This window comes from Dipodomys spectabilis, unplaced genomic scaffold (genome assembly GCF_019054845.1).
Source record: "Dipodomys spectabilis isolate Male_0828 unplaced genomic scaffold, ASM1905484v1 ptg000136l, whole genome shotgun sequence".
Lineage (NCBI taxonomy): Eukaryota > Metazoa > Chordata > Mammalia > Rodentia > Heteromyidae > Dipodomys > Dipodomys spectabilis.
In genome coordinates, this window is record NW_024870813.1 from 7,045,005 (window position 1) to 7,066,199 (window position 21,195).

The 21,195-nt window shown below is 51.1% G+C and overlaps 1 protein-coding gene across 5 annotated transcripts in view; it reads right to left on the reverse strand.

Annotated features, from left to right (window-relative positions):
- Positions 1-21,195, reverse strand: part of Zmiz1 (zinc finger MIZ-type containing 1) — a 229,527-nt gene that overhangs the window by 147,428 nt on the left and 60,904 nt on the right. For 3 of the 5 annotated variants that reach the window (XM_042690115.1, XM_042690114.1, XM_042690109.1), the window contains exon 3: positions 15,396-15,496. The exons of 1 other annotated variant lie outside the window; for it this stretch is intronic. The gene's annotated coding sequence lies outside the window, so the exon portion shown is untranslated. The remainder of the gene's footprint in view (positions 1-15,395; positions 15,497-21,195) is intronic. One more of the 5 variants, XM_042690110.1, reaches the window with a different exon arrangement.

Here is a 21,195-nt window from a genome sequence, read left to right on the forward strand (position 1 = left end):
GAAGCTTGCTCCCTACAACCTAAGTCTCCTAACATGGACTGGGAAGTGTGGGAGAGAGGGCAGGAAGGTGTGTCCTGTTGGGACTGGAGCAGAGAGAGGGCATGGGGTACACCTTGGGTAGGCTTCTTGGTAGGATGCCTTCTCCCCTGGCCCAGGCCCAGAGGCCAAGCAGGCAAGTGTGCAGGACCGAGGGCAGAGCTGTAGGTTGCAGGACAGCAGGAGCCCATGCAAAGACATCATTCTGCCCACCCCTGAGCCACCACATCTGAAAGGCCACCCTGGGGTGATACCTCCAAAGAAACCTTCACCTCGGAGTGCTAAGAAAGTAAGTCCTTGCTCTCTCTGCACACCATCCAGGTCCCACATCGGATGATTCCACCCATCCCACCTCTCAGACGCGCACTGGCCAATGGTGCACAGATCTGTCAGTCTGTCTCCGGTCCAAGCCCTCTAGCCTCTTGGTGAGGGGCTTGAACAGAGATGGGATGAGGCCAGAGAGAGGAAAAGACCTTTCCAAAGAGATCCATGGAAATACTAAGATTTGAACTCAGTCCCTGGTGGGAGACTGGCTCTCCTCTCCTGTTGTCAGCATCATATCCTTGTCTAAGAAATGATGATGGATGGAGTTTCACCTTCTTCCCAAAGCCCTCTGCCTGCTTCTACCAACACTTCCTAGGCACAGAGGCCCATGAGTCTGGCATGGGGCCCACTCATGCGAGATCATCGAGTGAACAATTTCTCCTCCAAAGAAGGTACAAACTGGTCCTTCCTCTTCTGTAAGATGGGGACTATACACAACCTGCTCTCAAAGTTGAAGAACTTTTCAAGGTCTTAGCTGAGTCACACTAGCACAGAGAGACTGGGCACAGGGGCTGTGTGACCAGTGCTGCTGTTTAGGTTGGCTTCAGGGGCAGATGCCTGGGAGAAGGCTCTGGACTCTACCATAGGTACAAAGGCCACACCTTTTCTGGGCTGACCCACAAACAGGCCCAGTGGGTCAGTATCAGAACCACTTGCTGCCACAAGAATAGGGTAGTTCCATCTCCCTTAGTTGTTGGCTTTGTGTGTGTGTGTGTGTGTGTGTGTGTGTGCGCGCGCGCGCGCGCGCGCGCGCGCGCGCGCAGGTGTGTGCTGGTCCTAGGGCTTGAACTCAAGGCATGGGTGTTGTCCCTGAGCTTCATCTGCTCAGGGCTAGCACTATACTTCGGGCTTTTTGATAGTTTTATTTGAGATAAGACTCTCACAGACTTTCCAGCCTGGGCTGGATTTGAACCAGGACCTTCAGAGCTCAGACTCTTGCGGAGCTAGGATTACAGGTGTGAGTCACTGGCTCCTGGACCCACTTGCCTCTTTACAGAAGCAGCCTCACGTGCAAACTCTGTGGCAGATGTTCCCTGTCATACCCACCATTCCATCAGGCCTCCCTGCTTTCTGAGGGCCATGGTCCTTCTCAGAGGGTCGCCAATGAGAAAGGTGCCAGTCTAGGGCCCTGGGAAATGTCAAGCACTTGCTTCTCCCAATGGGAAGGGCATACATTGAAGTTTGGTCTCCTGCCTCCAACCACTCTGCCAACCCTCATTGTTCATCTGTGGTCTCCCCATCTCTGGGATGTCCTCCTCCTCTTCCCTGCATGTAGCATTAAAAGAGCATGGCAGAGGCTCTCTGCAGAATCTTCTGAGGCCAAGCCAGTCCTCTTACAGAAAGTGTGGGACAGCTAGGTCTGAAACCCAGGTTATCACAGCTGTTGGACGTGGGACAGGCCAGGCTCTGGTGGCTCATGCCTGTAATCCTACCTACTCAGGAGGTTGAGATCTGAGGGTCATGGTTCAAAGCCAGCCCAGGCAGGAAAGTCCATGAGACTCATATCTCCAATTAACCACCAAAAAGCCAGAAGTAGAGGTATGGCTCAAGTAGTAGAGTGCTAGCTTTAAGCAAAAAAGCTCAGGTATAGTGCTCAGGGATAGTGCTCAAGCCTTGAGTTCAAGGCCCAGAACACACACACACACACACCCCCCCCCCACACACACACACACGAGGGATTGAGGAGCTCCAATGTACAATTCTGATCCACAGGGGAGTCCTGCAGACCTTCTAGATGAGGCAACGTCACACCCATAGCTAATGCAGGAAGGTCAAGAGGCTGAAGGGCACAGGCACCATAACGGCCAAGCACCGAGTGTTCCCAATGACCCCTTCTTGGGGCGAGGGCCAGCCCCAGGCAGTCACGCTCCCCAGCCAGGCCTCCCTCTGGGATTCTGCCCACATGTGTGCCCGGCCAGTCTGAAGTGATGGCTGAGGCCCAGATTTATAAATGCAAGACAAAGCCAAGCACTGTTCTTGCTAGCAGGAGGTGGTGCCGCGGAGCACAGGGCTCTAATGTCACCCAGGCCTGGACAGAATCCTCACTCCACTGCTCACAAGCCAGGAGACCTCTTCTTGCCTCTGTTTCCCCAGTGGGGTAATGAAGAGGGAGAAGAACGGTCTGACTGTGAGACTGGGGTGGAGGCGTGCTCAGGCCCTTAGGCTTCCCAGGCACCAGATCTCCTGCCGCTTACACGGCTCATGAGCAGCCCCTTCCCCAGGGGTGGCTGGTGGGCTCAGGAGGCTGTTGGAGTGCATCATGCTCCCCAGCGTGCCCCAACGCACTTCTAGCTCAGTTTCTACCAGGAGGGGATCCCTTTGCGCGCTGCCACCTCCCTGATCTAGGCTAGGTGCTGCCCATCCCTGAGGTCTCCTCCTCATTGCTGTCCACTGGCCCCAGGTTGAGCAGAGTGATGGGCAGTGCGGAGGTCCCCAGGCTGCTCTGGGCACTGTTGGTGCTGCCTGGGAGTCCCAGAGACACACCAGCTCAGGCCACCAGCACAGTCCTAAGATACCCTCCCTTCTTCTTTCAGAAAGAGTGGCTCTCTGCCCGGCAATTTGGTTGACTTCTCAGAGAAGCGACACCCTCCCCTTCCAAGACCAGCCCCGTGGTGGGCAAGACTTCCTCTTCCTTCTGTCCTGGATTCCAGCCTGGATGCTGGAGGTGATGCTCTGTTGGTACCCCTAAAGCTGGTGTGTTAGAAACCAGATAAGGGGATCTGGAGGTAAGGCCTTCCAGAGGTGATTGGGATGAGATGAGGTCATGAGGGTGAGGCCCCGTATTGATATTAGTGGTTTATAAGAAGGGAAGAGAGATCTGAGCTGGCACAGGGGCCTGCCTCACCATGTGATGCCCTCCACTGTATCAATGACCAGCAGGTACAGGCATATGGGCCGACTAAACTTCTATTCTTTATCAATTTCCTGTCTTAGGTAGTTTTCTTTTTCTTTCCTGTGTGTGTGTGTGTGTGTGTGTGTGTGTGTGCGTGCGTGCGTGCGTGTGTGTGTGTGTGTGTGTGTGTGTGTGCATGTGCGTCAATCCTAGGGCTTAACTCAGGGCCTAGGGACTGTCCCTTAGCTTTTTCACTCATGGCTAGCACTCTACCCCTTGAGCTCTGGCTCTACTTCTATCCTTTTGTTGTTGTTGTTAATTGGATATTAAAAGTCTCATAGACTTTCCTGCCTGGGCTAGCTTTGAACTCCAATCCTCAGATCTCAGGAGTAGCTAGTTTTACAGGTATGAGCCACTGGTTCCCAGCTCTTTTTTTTTGTGGGGAGGGGGGGGGCTGGAGTGGGGAGGATGCTATGGATTGAACGCAGGCCTTTGTATAGGCTAAACAATTGCTTTGTCACTGAGCTACATTCCCAGTCACTGTGTCCTTACTGTGTTTGAAATAGGATCTCATTAAACTTTGTAGGGCTAGTCTTGACTTTTCCACCCTCCTGCCTCTGCCACCTGAGTGCAGGGATTACCAGGATGTGCTGCCACACTCAACCTCAGAGTGACATGAGCCCAGCCCTGATCACAGACTGAGATGCTGGCACTAGCACAGTACTTAGGATGCTTGTCTCAGGTCTCACTCTAATCAATAGTTTCTATCTCCATGGGAGTTCACTGTGAGTCCATTTTGTCCTCAAAGCAATTCTGTAAAGTAGGCAATATTATCTCTATTGTACAGGAGAGAAACTGAGGCTCAGAAATACCAAGTTCCCGGTTCCTATTAGAAAATAGAAGAGCTGGGTTCTGCACAGGGCTTTGGGTGCCTTCTCCTGAAACTTGGGGGAGGTGTAGAGAGAGAGCAGCCTACCCAGCCTGGCTGCAGGCCCCACTCAAGAATCTGACTTAACTGATCTGGGATGGGTTACCTTTCAAAGCTACCCTATATCTCACCTAGGGGCCAGAGCTGAGAGCTGCTGGCCTGCCCCACCATCACCCTTCCATCAAGGAGAGGGAAGAGGTCCACTTGAGGTTGGGAGGGCCTAGGATGCAGACCTGGGTTTCCAGGCTTTCCTGGCCTGGGTTTTAAGCTCTTGGAAACAGAGCACCATCCCCTGGTGAAGCAGCCCACAGGTCCAGATGTGGGCGGGAGAGATGAGGCAGACAGGCTGGGGACGCACGCAGCCAAATGACGCACAGGCTCAGCAATTCCTGACTCACGGCCACCCATCCCGTGACTCCACCCACTGCCAGGGCCCCCACCCAGGCCGTATGGCTTGGCCCACTGCAGCCTCCAGAGGCTCCTCCCACTGAGGACCAGAAAGCCACAGAGAAGGAGTAGTGGGCCCCACCCAGGGCTGAGCAAGACACAGAGACACCCAGAGGAAGAGGTTGGGGCATGGTGTCAGCATTGGCTTTTGCCTACCCTAGTCCACAGGAGAAACTAAGGCTGGCTTGGGCCCTTGGTGTTGGCACCTATACTGGCCAACTTCATTGTGTGACTCCTTTGGATTCAAGCTTGTGCCAGATGCTCACTGACAGCCCTTCTCCCCAAGAATTCATTCCTCCTGTGTCCAAGACTCAAAAGTTATTGCTGTAAGACAATAGCTCACCACTGTAATTCTAGCTACTCAGGAGGCTGATACCTGAGGATTATGGTTTGAAGCCAGCAAGGGCAAGAATGCCCATTAGATTATGATCTCCAATTAACCAGCAAAAAGTTGAGCTGTGGCTTACATGGTAAAGCTCCAGCCTTGAGCAAAAAAAAAAAAAAAAAGCTAAGGGACAGTGTGCCCAGGCCCTATATTTAAAGCTCAGTAGTGGCCAAAAAAACCAAAACAAAACAAAGGAGCATCCAGGGGCTCCTACAGACTATGGCCTGTAACCTTTCCCCAAAATATGTCCAGACCTTCCTCTAGACCTTTGCTTGTGCCAATCCTGATGCCAGGAAAGCTCCTGATCACCTCAGTCTGGCTCAGAAACTTAGGCTTTATCTCCCAAATCTCCAGTGTTTCCCATCGCATGGCAATGACTATGTAGAGATCACCTGACAGAGGTATACCCCGAGACTCAGGGGACAGATGATCCAAGGTCACAGGCCTCCAAGCTGTCACTGTACCACGGGGAGGGAATCAGCTGCCCAGGGGAAAGGAGCTTCCAGTTGGTTCATAAGCTCAAGGTGGGCCTTAGTCTGTCTTAATTTATCTGAAATCCCAGTAACTTGTATCCCCTTTACCTTGGGATCCTGAGCCTGCCCTCAGTCCCTAGAGAACCCAGTTGTCATCTTACAGTGCAATTCTGCACATCCTGAGCTGGGGTGGGCTGGTGGCTGCCAGCTTGAGGAGGTAGGATCAAGTTTAAGAGCACCTCTCAAGAGGAGGAGGAGGATGGGGTTGGGAGGTTCTGCAATGCCCCCCTCCCTGGCTCCTGTCCATAGGTTCACCGACCTGGTTCAACTGTCTGAGCAGGACAGACAGCCCAGACATACTCCATCTTCTGGCTTGAGGGAGATAGGAATAGAGAAGGGCTCTTCCCAACCTACAGAGATGTAGAGGGGGCTCTGGGAGGTCACCACAAGCCTGCGGCACTTAGGAACATGAATTCATCCTACCCCAAACCCTTCGTCCCCCAGGGTGCTACTTGCTGGCAGTCTCTGTCTCTCCCTTAGCTTTCTAAGGATAAGTCTCACAGTGACCTAGTGACTTCCCCGGGTGGGGTGGGGGGACCCGCAAACTGATGGCTGATCCTGTGCCAAGAACCTGGGCTCCCAAGTTCCCAGAGCTGCCCCCTAAGAGGCTGTTCTACTAGGGCCCTTGAAGTTGGTGACTGTCACAGAAGTTCTGTCATCAGCCTCTGGGGTAAGAACTGGGTGTGGGCTCATAGCTCCCGCCCAAGGGATGTCCCCAGGAGTGGGGCAGGGCAGGGCAGGAGCAGGGCAGCCTGGAGCCCGGGTGTGTGTGTGTGGTGGGGGGGGAGTCTTCCTGTCTCAGGAGGACAGGATTCCTGGTGGTGACTCCCACAGGCATAGAAGCAGCGCCATCCTCAGGAAGCTCGAATGGAACGAGGCGATGCCTGGGCAAGGCTCCCTCACAGGGGGCAATGACCTATGCACTCCTGGCCCTAGAGAAGGGCCAGGCTGAGTTTTGCCTCATTCCTGGCCCAGGTCCTTCCTTTAGCCAGCCCCAAGCTTCCAGTCCCACTGGCTCCAGCAGGCCCCAGAAAGGGTGGGGCTGTGGAGATCATCTCAGAAGTATCAGTGTTTTCAGGGGGAGGGGGACTGGGCTGGAGGGGTGGAGACAAGCCTGCTGTGACCTCCAGGCCTCTAACCATTTGTTTTACAGGATGAGGCCTCTCCTGCACACACTACTTCAGACATGGCTGGACAGGGCCTTTGGGAATCAGCCCTGCCATTCAGGTCATGCTCCCCCCAACCCCGGTGCTGTCATTTCTGAGAGGCCAGAGAAAAGAAGAGGGAAAGGTGAGGCAGCTCCCACCCAAGGCAGACCCTCCTTATGGTCACACACCCCAGCTGGCGTGGCATCCCCAACAGAGAGAACAGAATCAAATAGAAGATGAACCCCCCAGATGCTCCTGGCCCCAGGGAATCCTGGGAAGGTGGAAGGGCTAAGTTTGGGCAAGCTATACCCAGGCTGCCAGGACAGGACAGGAGGCCTTGCTCAGATTGTCCCAGCTCTGCTGGGGGCTCCTCAGAAACCTGCTTGGAAGGACCTGAGTCAGATGCTAAAGGACCATATTTTGTGGTTCCCCAGTCCAGCAGGGCAGAAAACAGAGGTCAGAGGTCAATCAGGTGGGAAGCTAGGGCATAAGAAGGAAGACTACAAGATGATTGGACATTAGAAAGCACCGCCCCCCATCCCTTGTGGGGTGCACAAGCCAAGTCTAGAACTACAGCCTAGGTTGCAAACTCTTGGATCTGGATGTGGGTGGCAGAATGGCTGGTAGGCATCACCTTTTGGCCACTGGGCATATCCCTTTACAGCCAGAGGTATTCCTAGCCCTGACAAAATGGCCTTGAGCTCAGATGGGCCTCCTCTAGGTTGAATACTACACCTCTCAGTCTTACCCCAATAGGTCTGGAAAGGCTGAGAGGGACTGATTAGCATTCAGTAGTTATGTATCTTAGGTCTCAGCCTCTCCAGAGCCCAGAGCAGTGGTGAAGTCAGCTGTATGCTGATCTCCTCTCCCGGCCTCACTCCTCTAGCCCCTCAGCCTTCTGGGATATTGTTCACTGGATGTTTGGCATTGAGCATCTCTAGAGACAGGGACATCCGTCTTCCTGAACACAGGCCCAGCATGGATGAGATTACCAGCAATGATTAGTTAAGTGAAGGAATGAGGGCAGCAAAGGTGGGGGAGGGCATGCCTCCCCATGGAGCCATTACACCCCTGCTTCTCCCTCTACACCTGGGATGCACTCCACAAGGCCACAGAGGCCCCACTTATGGTGATTCTGGTACTGCCATCCTTCTTGCTGCTTTTCTGTCCAGGTGGGCTTGAAGATACTCCCAGCAGTCTGGAGCTCAGGGCCTGTGTGTTCTGCTCATGTGCACACACAGTTCTGTTTTTTAAAAGCACCGGCTCTAACCTCCCTGGAGGAAGGAGACCTCTCCACAGACAGCTAGAAACACCTGCTCCCTCCATGAGGGACCCAATAGCATCTCTCTCCTCTCCTTGAGCCCTGGATCCAGGCTGGGGCTTTACAAACCCTTCCTGTGTGGTGGGATGTGGACATGACAGGTTAATAGCACCGGTTTTTGTTATGGGAGATGGTCTGCCACCCCACAGGAAGGAAAAGTCACAGACATGGGGCTCCACTAAGCTTCTGCTGCACACAACAGAGGCTAGAACACACAGTGGGTATGGGCATACGTGTCCCCGGATCTGGCAAGCGTGATCCCTTTGGGAGCTTCTCCTGGTCAGAGAGGGCTTTTTTTTTGTTTTTTTTTTCTGATTTAGAGGACTAGGAGTATTCTCTGTTCTATCCTGGGCCAACAAAGCCAGAGGAGATTAGAGATCCAGGTAAACACAAGATCAGAATATGGCCACAACCCAGCTTACCATACCAAATCCAGGGGCCAAGAACTCTGGGACCTGGCTCAAGGTCCCCACTAACAGTGTAGCCCAGGAGTCCCACAGCAATGTGGCCCCTGTCCCTGGTTCTCGTCACCGCCTCCTGGCTACAGCCGGCCTGAACTGCTTACAAATAGGGAAATAAAGTAGACATGTGATAGTTAAGGTTTCCTTGACCCCAACCAAGCACAAGTACACAACACACACACACACACACACACACACACACACACACACACACACACACACACACGGCCACTCACTGTAGGTCAGGTAGCCATGTGGCCCAGCAGAGTAGGGCTGGGCTTGGCCAGCTCAGGTTTCAGTGTCTCTGAAGGACAAATGACCAGCTGCCTTTCATCACCCAAAAGAACACTCTTTCCAAACACTTTTTTTTTCTGCTTTCTGCATGTGTCAGAGACATGAGAGGTAGAAAGGGAGCAGAGGTGGGGATGGGAGGGACAGAATTGGGGGTGGGGGGCAGGGGTGGTTTTTATACCCAGCCCAGCCCAGCCCCCTATCTGGTGTTTTCCTTCCGCAATCCCCACCCAGATAGCAGATGCCTGCTGGGAAACCAGCTTCCTGAAAGCAGGGAGAACCCCAGAGTCCACACAAAATTGGGAGGGGGTGTCTTCCAGCTGAGACCAGCAAGGAGGAGGCCTCAGGGGGAGCTAGGGATGGAGGTTTTTGGGAGCCACACCTGGAGTGCTGGTTCACAGATGGGCCCATGGCCTGACCTTGGGGGGTATCTAGGGAAGGAGGAGGGGGTGAGAAATGGACCACCCAATCCCCTTAGCAGGTACAGCTCTGCCTTTGTTCTCTGCTTAGGAAAGGCCTGTGGGCCAGGGTGTTTCCAGGGCACAGAAGCCCACTGCCGAGAAATCTCAGGAAGGCCACAGAGAAATGAGAAATGAGGTCTCCAGATAAAAGCCAAGCCCCAGGCAAGCCCTTCAAAGTCACCTTGGTGAATCTCCACAGTAGCTGAACTCTAGGGCAAGCATCATCCCTGGGCTTTACAGTGGAGACCTGGAGCACAGATAAACAAATGCTCATCAACCAGAAGGCCATCCATTCACTAGAGCTGGACGCGGGATTTGAATCCAGAGCCTACAACCCTGAAGCCTAGGATTTCCACCGACACCCCACCCCCACCAGTCCAACAGGACTGTCTTCAACAAAGCCCCTGACCACATTTCCCAAGTCCAGGCCTGGGTTTCTGCAGGGGCACCCAGAGAGCACACCCAGCCAGCCCCACCATTCATTCTTGGTTTGCCAGGAAGCAATCCTTGCACTTAGCTCTCGGGGAAGGAAAAAGGAGAACCGGTGGAGACAGAGAGAGGAAAGAGTCCTGGATGGGCCACAAGCAAGCAAGGAAAACAAAACAGAGCAGGAAAAAACAGAAGAGGTCTGGAGGATCAGAAGGAGAAGGAAGATAGGAGACATGGCCCTGAGAAAGAAGGCTGGATGGGGAAGGAGGAAAAGGAGAGGGGCAGAGAATGGGATAAGGAGATGACAGGGAGAGCAGAGGAAGGGAAGAAGTGGAAGGGGATGAGAGGTGGGGGAGGGGCAGGAGGAGGGAGCCAGGGAGGAGGTCAGTGGAGGGAGGGCCCTGGGAAACTAAGAGACAGACAGAAAGCAAGCCCGCCCACCGAACATTAAACACCTAACAGGAGATGACAAATCAAATGGGAATTACTGCGGTAAAAACATAATTAGAAACCTGATTGAAGTTAAACAGAATTTACATAACACTGCAAATTAACTTTACACGGAAACTATTCACTGGGAAGGCAATGAAAGGCATTTCATTAGTAATCTATATTTAAACAATAGAGGCACAATGAGCCTGCCAAGAAGGAACCTTCCACAGGAGCTGGGGGGCCAAAGGCTGCCAGCTGACCCCATGCACTGGTTGCTCCCTAGGGGAAAGCGGGCAGGGTCCAGGGCAGATCCCTGTACCTACTGCTGGGCAGTAGGTCTCAGTGGATATACAAATGGGCTAGTTGGATTCAGGTGCATTACTGTGTAGCCTTAGCCAAGTGGCTTACCTCTTCTGAGGTATCCTGCAAAATGAGGGTATTAGAGAAGCTGGGTATAGTGTGTGTGTGTGTATGTGTTGTGTGTGCGTGTGTGTGTGTGTGTGTGTGTGTGTGTGTGTGTGCGCGTGCATGTACACACTCCAGTCCTGAGGCTTGAACCCAAGGCCTGGATGCTGTCCCTAAGCTTTTGTGCTCAAGGCTAGTGCTCTTCCACTTGAGCCACAACTTCACTTCCAGCTTTTTTAAAAATGGCTAATTGGAGATCAGAGTCTTACAGACTTTTCTGCCTGGGCTGGCTTTGAACCTCAACGCTTAGTTCTCAGGATCACAGAAGACATTGTTAGAGGCAGCTACATTTGTCAACAGAGTTCCTGTGGAGCTCACTTGCCACACTGCACCCTGCTGGCTCTTTGCCCATCTCTCCTGGACTCTCAGACAGTGGGGACCATCTGTTGACTCCTTTGTCCAGCCTGCTCAAATCCCTTCTCTGCAGGAGGTAGGTGCTCAGCTGGTACTGGCTGGCATCAGAATGGTGAAGGATGTCCCACCTGAGTCAGTGTTGGTGTTGTGCTCTGCAGGGCATGGAAACCTTGTATCTCTATTCTAGAGGAGAGGGATGGCTCAAGATGCTTGGGCAGGCTCTGTTGCATGTACTGCCGCACAGGGCTGCTACAGCTCCCAAAGACACCTTATCATGGGCCACGGGGCTGAATTCTAACGCAGAGCTCAGCTCCTGAGTCCCACATGGGTAGATCCAGAAGCAGAGAGCAGTGGAGTATTCTGAACAATCTGGAGGCAGAAGCCCCTCCTGATTCTTGGGGTCCTAAGTTGCTAACCTCCCCACCCAGAGGGGATGATGCTAAGAAGACAGAGATGAGGGAAGAAGGCAACAGGGTGACAGATGCACACTGAGGTCCCCGCTAAAGGTGGACAGTGAGTGGTCCAATTGGTGAGCCGGTAGCCCTGAAAGTATCCATTTCTTTTTCTTTCTTTCCTTCCTTCCTTCTTTCCTTCCTTTCTTCCTTCTTCCTTCCTTCCTTCCTTCCTTTTTTTTTTTTTTGGTCAGTCATGGGGCTTGAACTCTGGGCCTGGGCTCTGTCCTTCAGCTCTTCAGCTCAAGGCAAGCACTCTCCCACTTGAGCCACAGCACCACTTCTGGTTTTCTGAGTGGTTTATTGGAGATAAGAGTCTCACAGTCTTTCCTGCCCAGGCTGGCTTTGAAATGCAATCCTCAGATCTCAGCCTCCTGAGTAGCTAGGATTACAGGTGTGAGCCACCAGTGCTCAGCCTCTTTCTTTCTTCCTTTCTTCCTTTCTTTCTTTCTTTCTTTCTTTCTTTCTTTCTTTCTTTCTTTCTTTCTTTCTTTCTTTCTTTCTTTCTTTCTTTCTTGTTGGTAGTGGGGCTTGAACTCTGGGCTTGAGCACTGTCCCTATGCTCTTCAACTCAAGGCTAGCGCTCTACCACTTGAGCCACAGAGCCACTTGAAGTTTTCTGGTGGTTAATTGGAGATATGAGTTTCATAGACTTTCCTGCCCAGGCTGGCTTTGAACTGTGATCAGATCTCAGCCTCCTGAGTAGCTAGGATTACAGACATGAGCCACTGGCACCCAGCTTCCATTTCTTTTAAGATCAAGGATCTTAGAGCTGGACACTGATGGATCATGGTTCAAAGCCAGCCTGGGCAGGAAAGTCCATGAGAAGGAAGGAAGGAAGGAAGGAAGGAAGGAAGGAAGGAAGGAAGGAAGGAAGGAAGGAAGGAAGGAAGGAAGGAAGGAAGGAAGGAAGGAAGGAAGGAAGGGAAAGAGAGAGAGAAAGTGAAAGAACAAACAAAAGAAAAAAGAGAGAGAGAAAGGGAGAGGGGGAGGGAGAGAAGGAGGAATGGAGGAAAGAGAGAGAAGAAAAGAGAGAAAGAGAGAGAAGAAAAGAAAGAAGAAGAAGAAGAAGAAGGAGGAGGAGGAGGAGGAGGAGGAGGAGGAGGAGGAGGAGGAGGAGGAGGAGGAGGAGGAGGAGGAGGAGGAGGAGGAGGAGGAGAAGGAGAAGGAGAAGGAGAAGGAGAAGGAGAAGAAGAAGAAGAAGAAGAAGAAGAAGAAAGAAAGAAAGAAAGAAAGAAAGAAAGAAAGAAAGAAAGAAAGAAAGAAAGAAAGAAAGAAAGAAAGAAAGAAAAGCCAGAAGTGGAGCTGTGCTAAAAAATGATGGACCTTCTCAAAAGACAGTGTGAAAACACACATATCAGAACAAGAGGCCCAGTGAGAGCTAAAAGGCTGGGCTGGACACAGGCTCCTTTCACAGCTCAGCCACACACCTGAGGCTTTCACATCTGTGTGACTAGGGCTGAGAAAGAAGAGGCTTTCAGTCTCTCCTCCCTCTCTATCAATATGGCTTCTCCCAATATGGCTCAGTTATTGAGGTTTCCATGCCTTCTGTCTACATCCCCTTGGCTCCATCTGCCTGCCGTGCCCTTCCCTTCTTTCCAGTGACCTCTTGTCAGTCAGTATTGACATTCTGCATTCTTCTCCCCTTTCCAGAGAACATCTTCCTCACCTTCTCTTCTGTCCTCTCCCCATCAGTCCCCCTTCCCAAGGACAGGATGGTTATGACTCAGATTCAGGCTCCCAACCCCACTATCTCCACTCATGCTTAGGTGATCTCATCGGCCACATGGCTTGTAACACCAGCTACAAACAACACTCAAATTTTATCTCTGGCCAAGACCTTCTCTGCCTTGAAAACCCATATATCTAGTTGCCTAGTCAGCGTTCCACTCCGATGGCTCAGCCATCCCACACTTTACCCATCAAAAGCAAAAGGCCTGAGCTTCAAGGAGGATTCCCTCCCCACACCGCCACCCTCCCCCCCAGCCTGGGTACCTGGCCTGGGTACCTGGCGAAGCCAAGAACCCTGGGTACCTGAGTACCTGGCCAAGCCTCAAGAGCCCACCCTACTTGTTCCCATCTTCTGTGTTGATCTTCCTTGAGTCCATAGTAAGCCTGTCTTCTGGGTCTTGGGAACATTCAGACTCAGTGGCTTCTTGCTTCTTCCCTGTCATCCCTGCTCCAAGCCGCTACCAACTCTATCTGGGCCTTGCAGCAAACTCTACTTCTCAGTTGCTGCCAACATGAGTGGGCCCTCACAGACTTTCTGACCTCACCTCTTGCCCTCATGAAGCATCAACCCCACTACTTCCTGCCACTTCCTTGCATACCAAAGCACACCCCTGCTCACTGATGGGCTGGATTCAGGTCTCCCATCTAGCCAGAGGTTTTCCTTAATCAGCTGATCACAGAATACCTTACCACAGCCTGCAGCTCAACTCTGTTTATTGGCTCATGTCTCTTCTAAAAGCTAGGTCTTGAAGTCAGGCGCTGGTGGTTCATGCCTGAAATCCTAGCTATTCAGGAGGCTAAGATATGAGTATCATGGTTCAAAGCCAGCCCCACAAGAAAGTCTATGAGACTCTTATCTCTAATTAGCCACTGAAAGAGCTAGAAGTGGAACTGTGGCTCAAGTGGCAGAGTACTAGCCTTGAACAAGAAAGCTCAGGGACAGTGCCCATGCCCTGAGTTCAAGTCTCAGTGCTAGCACAAAAATAAGAATCATCTAATATACAATAGCTTCATTTTTTGGGTTATCTATTGTTTCCATTTCTTCATGGGAACAAATATATCATAAGGGTAGAGTTTTGTTATTGCCCCCAATCTCAACAACCCCCAACACAGAGATGTTTTCAATAAACATTCAGAGAATGAAGAAATTAACACCACACCCTCTTCCCTGAAAGCCACTTCCAGAGCCAGCATGTGACAGACACCTCCTCACTTTCCCAGGGCAGTCATACACACTGCATATAACCTTGAGCACTGCCCCACAGAAGTGGAGCTGGCTCTGAGTCCAGGAGTCTACCTCTAGCACACTGTGCCTGCTTGGGGCAAGGCTGGATTTGTTCTGTCTCTCCAAATCCAGCCTTTAGTTTAGGTCTGACCTAGTACAAGAGTCAGTGAGTGGTGAATGTATTAAGAAATTAGGAAACAGGTGAGTAGATAAACATGGAGGTGAATGGATGGCTGAATGGATAGATGGATGGATTGGATGAATGGTTGGACAGATGAATAGATGAATGGATGAATGGATGAGGGGGCAGATGGGTAGATTAGTAGAGGAGTAGATGGGTGGGTAGATGTATAAATGGGTGGAGGAATAAGTAACTGATAGATGAGTGGATAGATGAACGGACAGATGGATGGATGGATGGGAGAATAGACAGGCCCGATGGATTACATAGATGGACTGGATAGAAGGAAATGGGTAACACATTGGTAGGTGAGTAAACAGCTGGTAAGTGGATGAGTCCCACCACATGCACACAATTAAGACAATAGATAACGGGTTCTCTGGGACGGATCAGTCAGGCCAGTGCAGCGTGGTAAAAGTCAAAGTATAGATGCTTTGTGTATCAAGATTAAGCCAAACTGCCCTAGTATGGCCAGTCTCTGGCAGGCCCATGAGTTCCCCTATGTCTTGGTCTTGGGTCTGAGCATGTAGGTAGAAATTCCTGGGGCAAGGAAGGGGCTTTGGAATTGAAATGCTGCCACAAAGGAGACCTCAGCCATCTCTCTGGAGAAGGACACCTTCAGCCATGTCTGTCTTTGCCTCAAATACCACCTGCCCCTGCTGGCCTCAGAGTCATGTCATGTTACTGCCACAAGGGCTGGACCCTGTGGCCCTACCCTCAAACTGAGCTGGGCTGCTAATATAGCTCAACTCCAAAGAATAACCAGCCCCACTGTTCATGACATTCTCAGACTGGAATGCGCAGAGAACCTGAGTCCCACACCCACTGTAGAGACAGACAAACTGAAGCTCAGAGTATTTTGTGGCAGGCTGATAGCACGAAAGCACTATGGAGAAACTCTGTGTAGATCAGGAATGGCTGGCTCAGCCTGTCAGGCCTTCTGAAGGTCTAGAGTTACCTTTCTAGATCTGCAGCGCAGTGACAGGTGTCTGCTCTTCTAACTTCACACCGCTGGCAGCATTGGTCTAGTACTCACGGGTTCCCTCCTCTTCCTCCTGGCTACACAGGAAAAGACAGACACATGTGAGTAGCCAGGGAGGGACACAGGCAGCTGTCCCTCTCACCCATACTTGTTCTAGTAATCTCAGTTTTCTCTGGGCCACTTAAGCATGCTGCCTGATTCATCAGAGCCCCAAATGTCCATCCCACCCAGCCATACTCTAATAGGCAACTCAGTTCCTCCCAGTGGTAGCTTTATTTTCTTTTTTGTCAGTTGTGGGGCTTGAACTTAGGGCCAGGGAGCTACCGCTGAGCTCTTTGGTGCAAACCTAGTGCTCTACCACTTGATCCACAGTGCTACTTCCAGCTTTCTGGTGGGTACTTGGAGCTAAGAGTCTCATGGACTTTCCTGCCCAGGCTGGCTTTGAACCTCAATCCTCATATCTTAGCCTCCTGAGTAGCTAGGATTACAGGCATGAGCCACCAGCAGCCTGGTTCTTGTTTAGTTATTTGTTTATTTCTTAAATACAGGTCTAGGTAAGTTTTGCTTCTTCTGGAGGTCAGGCGTTTGGGGTTGCCTTTCTTTTCTTTGTGAGAGAAACAGAAAGCCATCATCTTTCTCTGTGGCCCCAGGCAGGGTGACGAGGGAAGCTACTAGGGTATTTTTAGCCAGGCGTACACAGCCCTTGCCTGGTCTTCTCCCTACACCAGGCCTGGCTTCGGGGAATTATCTCACATGGCCGATCCAGCCGCTACTTCCAAAGCCACTCTTTGACCCCTGCTTGAATTCTTTCCTCATTATGAACTGCTCTCCATCTATTGGGCCAACACTTGGAGCCATCAGACCTGTGCACACTGCCCCCAGGAAAATCGACCCCTGCCCTGTCTCATCCTTCTGTGTGCAGGCCTCGGTGAGTTCAGACTGTTAACTTCCTTACAACTGGAAGCTCAGAAACAATTTAAGGCAGAAAAGAGTTCTGACTAATTTACTTTGTGTCTCCCTAACTCCAGACCTTCTCCTGTGTCCTTCACGACTCCTGCTAAAACCAAGTTCTACCTCAGATTATTCCACTGCTATTCACCTTGTTTTGTTTTTCTTAATCTTGGACCCTTGTCTCTTTTTTAATTTCTTTATTGTTATTATAAAGGTGATGTACAAAGGGGTTACAGTTACATAAAGCAAGTAGAGTACATTCTTTTTTGGACAATGTTACCCTTTCCTTTGCTCTTGCCCAGTTTTCCCTCCCATGGTTTTTTTCTTTTTTAATTCTTCTGAGTTCCAATAAGTATGGTTTTGTACAAAGTAATCACAGCTTCAGAATTGGTTTGCTCTGCTAGTTTTAGATTTGTAATATCTTAACAAACATACAACCAATGGCACAAAAATGTATGTTCTGTCCGGTATCATCTACTTCGAGACATTTGTCACAAACTTCTCAAGATTCCTGGATCACGTTTTAGAGAGTTCATTACAGCCCCTTGCTCAGGTGAAAGAGGCAGGGAGGAAGGTTAGGAGGCTGATGGGGCCCAAGCCTCAAGACCAAGGTGAGGAAATCTAAGTCATGGGGTATGAGAAGCTTGTAGAATCATCTTTCCAGTGTTGGCCAGTCTAGCCTAGCCCTGCACTGAACTCCACTGTGAGAACCCAGGTGGGAGATGCAAGGCCTCCTAAAGGTGGAGCATCCTGAAGAAGCACAGGGGTGCAGAACCCTGGAGTTCAAGAAAGCATAGTTTCCAGCATTCCTAGAGGCTCCTGGTTCCCTCTGCTGCTCCGTTCAGCTTCCCGGGTCTGTCTGGTCAGCAGGGGCTAGGTAGAATATTCGATTCTCTAGGCAGATTTGGAGGCACAGAATGTACCTCAAGGGCCCCTACATCCTGTACTTTTGGTCCTTGATCCTGTGGATTGTGGGATAAGGGGTAGGAGGCAACTTTCCCTAGGTCTTCGTATCCTAATATGAGCCTTGAGGACAGGCTCAGATGAGGATGCCGGTGATCTGGAAGCTCTTGGGCTTTGCTGGCACTTTCTGTCCTCTTCTGCTAGTGACCCCACACCCTGCTGCCCGCCACTCCCACCGAGAACAGGATGTAGGCATCCGGAGGTGAGTGTGAGTGTGGGGTCGGGTAGGGAGTGGCCCCCGGACGGGGCTTCCTGAAGCCAGATCGGTTTACCACAGTCAGTTGGGCCCAGGACCGCACAGCTGTGAGTTATAAATGTCCCAGTCAGAGCTGGGGCGAGAGGCCCAGCTGCCAGTGGAGGCCCAGTGCTCACCCCAAGGCCTCCTCCATCTCCTCCAGAGACCATTCTGAGGTGTCCGTCCCTGAGACCCTTAGACTTTCAGCACAGCACCCTCTGAGATGCCTACTATGAGAGGATTCTCATCCTATCTCCCCCTGCCAGTTCCCCCCTCTTCCAGCTACAAACTTGTGATTCCAGAGCCCAAGAATTCAAGAAGGAAAAGCCCATCCCGATCCCTTGCCCAGCAGTAAGTCCTGGACTCGGGACACAGCCAATCACCCTGGTGACAAATTCAGAGGCAATTTTCCAACTCCACATCCTGCTTCCCATTGCCCAACTGCCCTCCAGTGCCCGGCCCTGGGACATACTTAGAAGGGTCACCTGTTCTAGAGCAGTGGGGGTCAGCAGGGCTGGGCACCAGGAAGCTACGTGCCTCCAAGAGAGCCCCCCTAAGGTGTCATCATCCATTGTGTCCCCTAGGCTCAGTTTAGGTATGCAATGTAGATCTCAGAGCAGAGATGCCAGCCTGTACATAGCATGGCAGTCCCCGGGAGAGAAGTTTGGTCCCCTCAACCCTGTGCTAGAACCTGTTCCTGCTGGAGCCACTGAGGTATGCAGCACAGAGCTTCATTTAGGCTCCCAGCTAAGTGTATATAAATTTGACAAACATGTATACCGCCAGGCGCTGGTGGCTCATACCTGAGATCCTAGCTACTCAGGAGGCTGAGATCTGAGAATCGTAATTTGAAGTCAGCCTGGGCAGGAAAATTCATGAGACTCTTATCTCCAGTTAATTAATAAAGGGGGGAGGGAAGCAAAAGAAAAGCCAGAAGTGAAGCTGTAGCTAAAGTGGTAGAGTGTTAGCCTTGAGAGAAAAAAAAAAAAAGCTCAGAAACAGAGCTGCCCAGTCTTTGAGTTCAAGCCCCAGGACTTGCACAAAAAACCAACCAAAATAAATAAATAAATAAATGTACACACACCATTACAAATGCATATTTATAATCAGAAAAGAAATTGTACCAAATTCTTGAAGACAGTGATCAGAACAGCTTTTTCAGGAGGCTGCTTTAAACAATTTAACAAAAAGCGCTGTAACAAAATCCTCCTAACTGCAATCTACCACATCTCCCCATCTAGAACACTACATAGCCCCCAGTGACTCCCAGGCTTCACTGGAAAGTTTCAGGAATTTCTCAGTGGGTTCCCTCTCTAATTGTCCTAACACTGATTAAACTAGCCATGATACCTGACACTAACGGGCCTTCTGCAGTACTGTTCCAAGTACTTCATGTGAATCAATTCATGTAAGATCACCCGTCTTGGAGATAGGGACTGGATTCATTTTGACACATAAAAAGGTTTAGAAACTACCCGGGCCCTCAGTGGCTCACACCTGTAATCCTAACGGACCCAGGAAGCTAAAATCTGAAGATCATAGATCAAAGTCAGTCTGGGCAAAAAAGTCTGTGAGACTCTTAACTCCAATTAAACACTAAAAAGTTGGAAGTGGCTCTGTGGCTCAAGTGGTAAGAGTGCTAGCCTTGAGCACAAATGCACCAGGACAGCACTCAGGAGGCCCCAAGTTCAAGCCTCAGTACAAGGGGAAAAAAAAAAAGTTTAATCAGCCCAAGATCACACAAGTGTGTAAACAGATGGCTTTGCACTGGCATGGCTAGCTGCCCTCCAGTCCCTCTGCTAGCTATTTGGAAAGCTGGGATCATTTTCCCTCCTTGAGAGACTCTAATGGGGCCAGAGGCAGCCAAAGGTGAAAATAAGGACACTCTCATTCATTCATTTATGAGCAGCCCCATTCACCACCCCACAAGTGTTCAGAAGACACTTGCAACCTTGGCCTGTCTCATCCTGCATAGGCATCCTAGATTCCTCTGCAGAGGCAGAAGAAGGCACCACCTGGACTTTCTAAGGCTAGCTGGCACAACTGGGGAGCGGGAGGGGCAAGCACAAGTCCTTGAGCTAAGCTGGTCCCAATGAGGTAGGGAACAGAGTTGCCTAAGGTCATCAGCATGCTGCCCAGCTCCTCATTTCACAGATAGGAAGAGATATGCTGTAGAGAAGTTGATTTCTGGACACGTGGAGCATCTGTGTAGCGTATGAGGCTGGTTTTCTGCAGGGTAGGGCCAGCTACTCACAGGTGTTAGCGGATGGAGGAGGCAGATAGGTACCTTTGTTCTCTCTCTGTCCTCCATCTGTTCCCTGGCCCTCTTGGCTTCCACAGACTGCATGCAGTGCCACCAAAGGGCTAATGATCAGGGGTCCCTGGTGGCAGTGGCACTCATGTGTACACAGCACCAAGGCCACAATGAACACTTTCCCAGGGGTGCTTTGCCTGTGGTTCTCTGTCCTTCCATTTTCCAATGGACAGAGGAGGAGACTGAGTATGGAGAAGCAGTGGAAAGGATAGAACCCTGGCCTTTGCCTTCACAGCTGCCAAAACTTCCAGCTTTCATCTGGAGGTCCAGCCACCTGGCCAGCACAGGTCCTTGTCAAAGCCATTCTCCCTCTACCTGGAGAACCTGCCATCTTCAGACTAGTCAGTAAAGCAGAGCAGGGGTATGTCCAGGAAGTCAGATTTGGCCAGAAGTGAGCAGGTACCCAAAGTTTCCAGGGCCTCCCATTTATACATGATCTTGTACAATGAATGGCTCCCCATAGGGGCGTGTGGGGCTGGGGAAAGGAGAGGGTGGTGCTGTCCAGCGGTGTCTGCCTAGTCCTGGGATGGGACAGGGCAGTGGGGACCTTGTTGGTCCATGTTTTCATGGTCCTTGACTCTCTGATGTGGCCTTCTCTCTTCTAGTATGTTCTAAGAGATACAACAAGCCCCATCTGGGTTCAGCACTCATTATTGATGTATCATTATTTAAATCACTTCAAACCAGTCACTTTCTTCCTATTTAGCCTCATCTAAAGCAGTATCATCTGTGAAATCACGGGTTTGATGTGCTAATTATATATTTTTTTCTAATCCACAGGAAAATAAATACATAACATTAGAATGTGAAATTCAGACCTGCACATGTGTTCTGGTAGGCCAATCAGTGTGCAAGGTCTGATCTGGGTAAGGCTGGCTAGGAGGGAGGCAGGGCTGGCAGGCAGAGAGCCCCTAACTCCATGGGGAGCTGGGGGGGGGGGCGGGGAGGAAGGTACAAAATCCAAGCTGGAAGAGGATGTAGGTGGAGGTTTCTGGAAGGGCACATATACTCAGATCAAGCTGCCTCATCCTCTCTTAAAGCTGCAGTTTGGGCTCTGTCAACTCTGTCAACTGTAAGAACAGAGTAGGCCCCACACATTTGTAATGGAGCGTTTGTCTAGGGCACCGACTTGCTAGAGGTAATGGGCCTTTCTGGCCTTGCTTTCACCCTCTGTACTGGGGCATGAGCCAGGAGTTCTCCCAGTCAGACTGGGATCCCCTAAGCACGTTAGCCAGGCCCTGAGACCATGGGCCTCTCTCGCCCCTCTCCCCTTTCACCTGAACAGGGGCCTTTCCAGGGGTGTCCTGGGGAGA